Raw genomic sequence first — 5755 nt, 5'->3', positions numbered from 1 at the left:
ATTGCCTGGCTGCCTCCTACCACATGCCAGATCCTGTTCCGGGCCCTTCACCTGCATCGTTGCATCTAAACTTATGGCATGGGAAAGTCACCAAGGAGGGAACTGTGGCACAGACAAACGTAATTATGCCTCCACAGGGCTCACAGCAAGTGATTAGCAGGATGAGGAGGTGACCCCTGACCCCCACATTCTCATTTAGGGACACTGAAAGGCCCAGAGGCCACCATCCACATTTTCTGATGTTAGAAACGGGCCCTAACACAATGAGAGACCACTGCATACCAGTGAGAATGGTTAAAATTAGAAGATGACAACACTAAGTGCTGACAAGGGTGTGGCTGGTGGGAACAAAACGGTGTCTTTTTCATACCATTTTGGAAGACAGTTTAAGTGCTTCTTATAAAGTTAAATATGGTACATTTACCATGTAACCCAGCAATGCCATTCCTAGGTATTTTCCCAAGAGAAATTAAAATGTATGTTCACACAGAAACCTCCCACACATGTTTATTGTGGCATTATCCATAATTACCAACAACTAGATACAACCTAGATGATAGTCCATGGATGAGTGGGCAAACAAACAGTGGTGTGCATGCCGTGGAGTACTACTCAGGGAGGAAAAGGAGTCACCGATACACACAGCAGCAGGGGTAACTGAAACGCTTCATGCTAAGTGGAAGAAGTCCGACTCAAAGGCTTAAAAATTGATGATTCCATTTATATGGTATCTGGAAAAGACAAACCTGTAGGGACAGAGAAGAAGTCAGTACTTTCCAGGGGTAGGAAAAGAGGATGCCTACAAAAGGGCATGAGGGAATTTGGGGTGGGGGATCAGTGGAATTGTTCTATATCTTGATTGTTTTGGTAAATACATAACTGTATGGATTAGTCAAAATTCAGAGATCTGTACACTAAAATGATTGAATTTCGCTACACAGAAATCATATCTCATTTTTTAAACATTGAAAGAAGGGGGAGGCCTATAGGTCCTAATGGAGATGTTCCTCCTTGGGTCTTACATGAAATGGGGTGGGAAATGGTCAACAAATACTAGAGAATAAGTTGTTGTTGTTGTTTAATATATACTTCTTTTTTATTTTTTTCATTTTTTTTTTAAATTGGGAAACAGTGTGTTTTTCCAGGACCCATCAGCTCCAAGTCAAGTCGTTGTTTTCAATCTAGTTGTGGAGGGCACAGCTCACTGGCCCATGAGGGAATCAAACCAGCGACCTTGGTATTACGAGCACTGCGTTCTAACCAACTGAGCCAACCGGCCGCCCTAGAGAGTAAGTTTTACTTCTGAAATAAGATGATATAAAGCAGAGGCTGTTAAGGGGCAGCCTCAGCTGTGATCATTTATGGTCTATACATGTTAGGGGAAGTGTTTCTAATCATCTGACTATATGCTCCAGTACCCTTTTCTCTGCATCTCTGCCAGCAGTAGGTATTATCATCTTTTTAGGTTTTTTTAGCACTTCCTTTTTACATGTGTTATGACAACTGCATGAAAACTTTTGTTCCAGTTTTAGAAACTATTAGAAATCATGGGCAAATGAAACTTGTACAATTTCACATATTTTCTGATTTCTACTACAATTTTAACTACAATAAGATGATAATCAAATACACGTTGTCACTCTTTGTTGTTCTTCCAAATCTCTTGGGTGCGAATGGACAGCTCATTGTTACTGAAATTCACACTCTCTGTGCTCCTAGGACCATATTTCCATATGTTCTTTCACTCTGTGTACACCTGGCCTTCCCTTCCCTTCCACTATGCTGTTTCAACCTCTGTCTCACCTCCAGAGAGGGCCCCTCTGCTGCACTACCTTTTCCTGCTTTCCTTGCTAATAAAATACACACAATGTAAACTTTTTTTAGTTTCTGAGATGTACCAGTTCATATCCTTTCTCAATTTTCTATTTATTTGTTTGTCTTTTTTCTTATCAGTGTGTAGAAACTTTTTTTTTAATGGAGGCTAATTTTTTATTTTATTTTATTGGGGAATACTGGGGAACAGTGTGTTTCTTCAGGGCCCATCAGCTCCAAGTCGTTGTCCTTCAATCTAGTTGTGGAGGGCACAGCTCAGCTCCAAGTCCAGTTGCCATTTTCAATCTTTAGTTGCAGGGGGCGCAACCCACCATCCCATGTGGGAATTGAACTGGCGTTCGAACCAACTGAGCCATCTGGCGGTCCCTCCGGAAGCTCAGCAGCAGCTCGTTGTCGAGGGCACAGTTCACTCTCCCATGTGGGAATTGAACCGGCAACCCTGTTGTTCAGAGCTCACGCTCTAACCAACTGAGCCATCCGGTCGCCCCTAGAAACTCTTTCTATATGAAGGTACTAATCCTTCTCAGACAAAGAGTTGATCTGTATTTATTGGCTTTGTTTATAATATTGTTTTCCTAAAATTTTTGTTACTTTATGTATAAACTAACAAATTTATGTCTTTTCATTCATGGTTTTCAGTTTCCTGTCTTCATTTTTTTGTTTGTTTGGTTATTTTTTTTAAAGTTTTCAACCCTTAGTTGTAAAAATAACCTTATAAATTCCTTCAATCATTTTTATTGGGTTTTGTGTGGAGTTTTTTTTACATTTTATCTTTAGCTCATCTGGAATTTTTTTTTTTGTTTTTTACTGCAACACAGAAATATTTCACTCAACCACACCTCTATCAAAAGTCGTAGGAGGAAAGGTAGACCTAAAGGCCACCTATTTCCCACGCCCATTTCCCTCACTAACGCAGGCCATGCGTGACTTGGCCCCTAGGCCTGGTATTTTTGTGTTTTGAACTATGGCTAGAGAAGTCCCGGGAAAGCACTGCCCTCTAGTGGCCATTGCTGTGATGGCAACTACGTTCTGAAGAAAAAGACATCTTTTTTTTTTTTTAGTTTCATGTGTACAAAGCACTGTAATAGTTAGATATTTATCATTTATACCCCTCACAAAGTGATAACCTCCCTCCCCCGATCTACTACCCCTCTGACATCGCATACAGCCGTTACATTTCCACTGTCTCTATTCTATATGCTGTACTCCACTTCTTGTGATTTTATATATATATATATAAAATTATAGTTGACATTCATTATTATTCAGCTTCAGCTTCAAGTGTACAGCTCAGTGGTCAGGCATCTACACCATCTGTGAAGTGGTCTCCCTAATAAGACAAGTATCCATCGCATATCCTACAAAATCTTTACATTATTGATTATATTCCCCCAATTGACTTTCATATCCCCGTGGCAATCTTGTGGTAACTGATTGTGCTTTCTAGTCTCCTCACCTTCTCCCTTATCCCCACCTCCCCATCTAGCAACCCTCAGTTTTTCCTCTATATCTCTGAGACTGTTTTTGATTAGTTCGTTCATTTATTCCATTCTTTAGATTCCACATATAAGTGAGATCATATGGTATTTCTCTTTCTCTGTCTGACTTATTTCACTTAACATAATGTTCTTTAGGTTCATCCATATCATTGCAAATGGTAAGATTTCATTCTTCTTTATGGCTGCGTAATACTTCATTGTATAAACGTACCACAGTTTCTTAATCCAGTTGTCTACCGATAGGCATTTCGGTTGTTTCCATGTCTTGGCTATTGTGAATAGTGCTACAATAAACATAGGGGTGCACAGATTTTTTAGAATTAACATTTTGGAATTCTCTGGATAGATACCCAAGAGTGGAATTGCTGGGTCATAAGATAGTTCCATTTTCACTTTTCTGAGATACCTCCATACTATTTTCCATAGTGGTTGCACCAATCTGCAATCTCACCAACAGTGCACGAGCTTTCCCTTTTCTCCACATCCTCGAAAAAGCCATCTCTTACAGCTAAACACAGGATTGGTTCACATATCCACACTTAAAACTCTCCAGCAGTATATACACAAAAGTATTGAAATCAGGGACTCAAACAGATCTTTGTACACTCATGTTCACAGCAGTATTACTCACAATGGCCAAAGGCGGAAACCACCCAAATGCCCCTGGATGAATGAATGGATAAACATAGTGTGGTCCATTCATACAATGGAAGATTATTATTCAGCCTTAAAATGAAAGGACATTTTTACACACGCTGCACCATGGATGAAACTTAAGGACATTATACTCAGTGAAATAAACCAGTCACAAAAGGACAGATACTGTGTGATTCCACTTATTTGAGGTCCCTAGAGGAGTCAGATTCATAGAGACAGGAAGTAGATGGTGGTGCCAGGGGCTGGGGGAGGGGATGGGAGTGAGTGGGGGACTCGGGACAGAGTGTCAGTTTGGGACAATGAGGAAGTTCTGGAGATGGATGGTGGGGATGGTTGCACAATAATGTGAGTGTGCTTAACGCCACTGAGCAGGACACCTACAAAAATGGTTAGATGGTAAATCTTACTGTCGTGCGGGAGACCCTGCTCGCTGCGCCATTTGTCGTGCGGGAGACCCTGCTCGCTGCGCCATTTGTCGGGCGGGAGACCCTGCTCGCTGCGCCATTTGTCATGTGGGAGACCCTGCTCGCTGCGCCATTTGTCGTGCGAGGCGGCCTGCGGGGTCTCTGGTCCCGCTCCCCACACAAGAACGTAGGATATGGTGAGGCCAAAAAGGAACACCCACGGAGCCATAGGTAGGGGAGCCATACCACCATGGTCTCACTGGAGGCTGGGCCCACCGGACGCCGACCTGCCGTCTGCTTTTCCGCCATCCGACCGACCGACGACTCTTCTCCACTCTCTCCTCTGTTCCTCTCTCAGCCCTCCTCTTCCACTCTCCTCCGCCCTCCGTAGTCGCAGCAGTTATACCAGCGGCCAATTGGCTAACCGGCCACAGCCGACGGCCAATCAGCCACAGCCGACGGCCATTCACCACCGGAGCCAGTACCCCTTCACGTGAGGCCGAGAGCCTGTAAACTACTCTCTGGGGCTCTGTCCCCACACTTACATTATGTATATTTAACAGCAGGGAAAGCAGGAAAGGGTGGTGCAGGCAGAGGGGCCCTTCCTGGAAAAAAGACAGGGTCGTGGAGGGAAGAGGGAAGCCAGGTGTACACAGGTGAGGGGTCAGAGTCCAGGAGGCCAGTGGGGACTCGCAGGAGGAGAACGGGGCAGTGGGCATGGAGGCCGGGATGCAGAGGCCGAGCATCACAGGCAGAGCGCAGACCACAATCTGCAGTGATTGGCCCCTAAGATGGCGGAGCAGGATAGGGAGGCAGGAAGGGCAGTGGAGTCGGGAGAGGCCTGAGAGGGCTTCGGTTCTGAGCAGGGGGAGCCCAGAAAGGAGAGGATAAGATGAGAGACAGAGAGAAAAGGAGAAATTGAGAGCTAAAGAGGAAGTGAGACAGAGGAAGACAGAGAGAGGCACAGAGCAGCGCTTCCTGGACATGGAACCCTGAACCCACCTTCCCTCCCAGCACCGCCCTGTGGTGGCCTCTGTGCAGGTCTCGGGGGCTTCTGCCTCTGCTCAGCTATCTTGTCCCTTCCTTCTCTGCCCCTTCCTTCTCTGCTTAAAGCCCTCCAGTGGTGCCCATCAGCCACACTTTACCATCCCTTCCCCAAGGTCCTGGTGTCCGGGCCCTGCCAGCCTCACCTCCTGTGACTGGAGCCCTCCAGCCTCCTGTTCCATTCAGTTCTGCCACCCAGCCTCTGCCCTGACTGCTCTGCCCCGCCGAACGCCCTTTCCCCAGGTCTTCATTTACATGCCTGGCTCCTTCTGGGCATTCAGCTCTCAGCTCCATGGCCTTCCCTGACCCTCGTGGCTG

The 5755-nt window shown here is 45.3% G+C and overlaps 1 long non-coding RNA gene across 1 annotated transcript; it reads right to left on the bottom strand.

Moving 5' to 3' along the window:
- Positions 1-491: 491 nt before the first annotated feature.
- On the bottom strand, positions 492-5755 carry LOC141572686 (uncharacterized). The gene is made up of 2 exons (XR_012498045.1): positions 4640-5755; positions 492-746 (listed from the first exon to the last, which is right to left on the bottom strand). It is a non-coding gene; the product is annotated as an uncharacterized LOC141572686 (long non-coding RNA).

The sequence above is a fragment of the Rhinolophus sinicus genome, linkage group LG07 (assembly GCF_036562045.2).
Source record: "Rhinolophus sinicus isolate RSC01 linkage group LG07, ASM3656204v1, whole genome shotgun sequence".
Lineage (NCBI taxonomy): Eukaryota > Metazoa > Chordata > Mammalia > Chiroptera > Rhinolophidae > Rhinolophus > Rhinolophus sinicus.
This window is presented reverse-complemented; position numbering and strand designations above follow the sequence as displayed.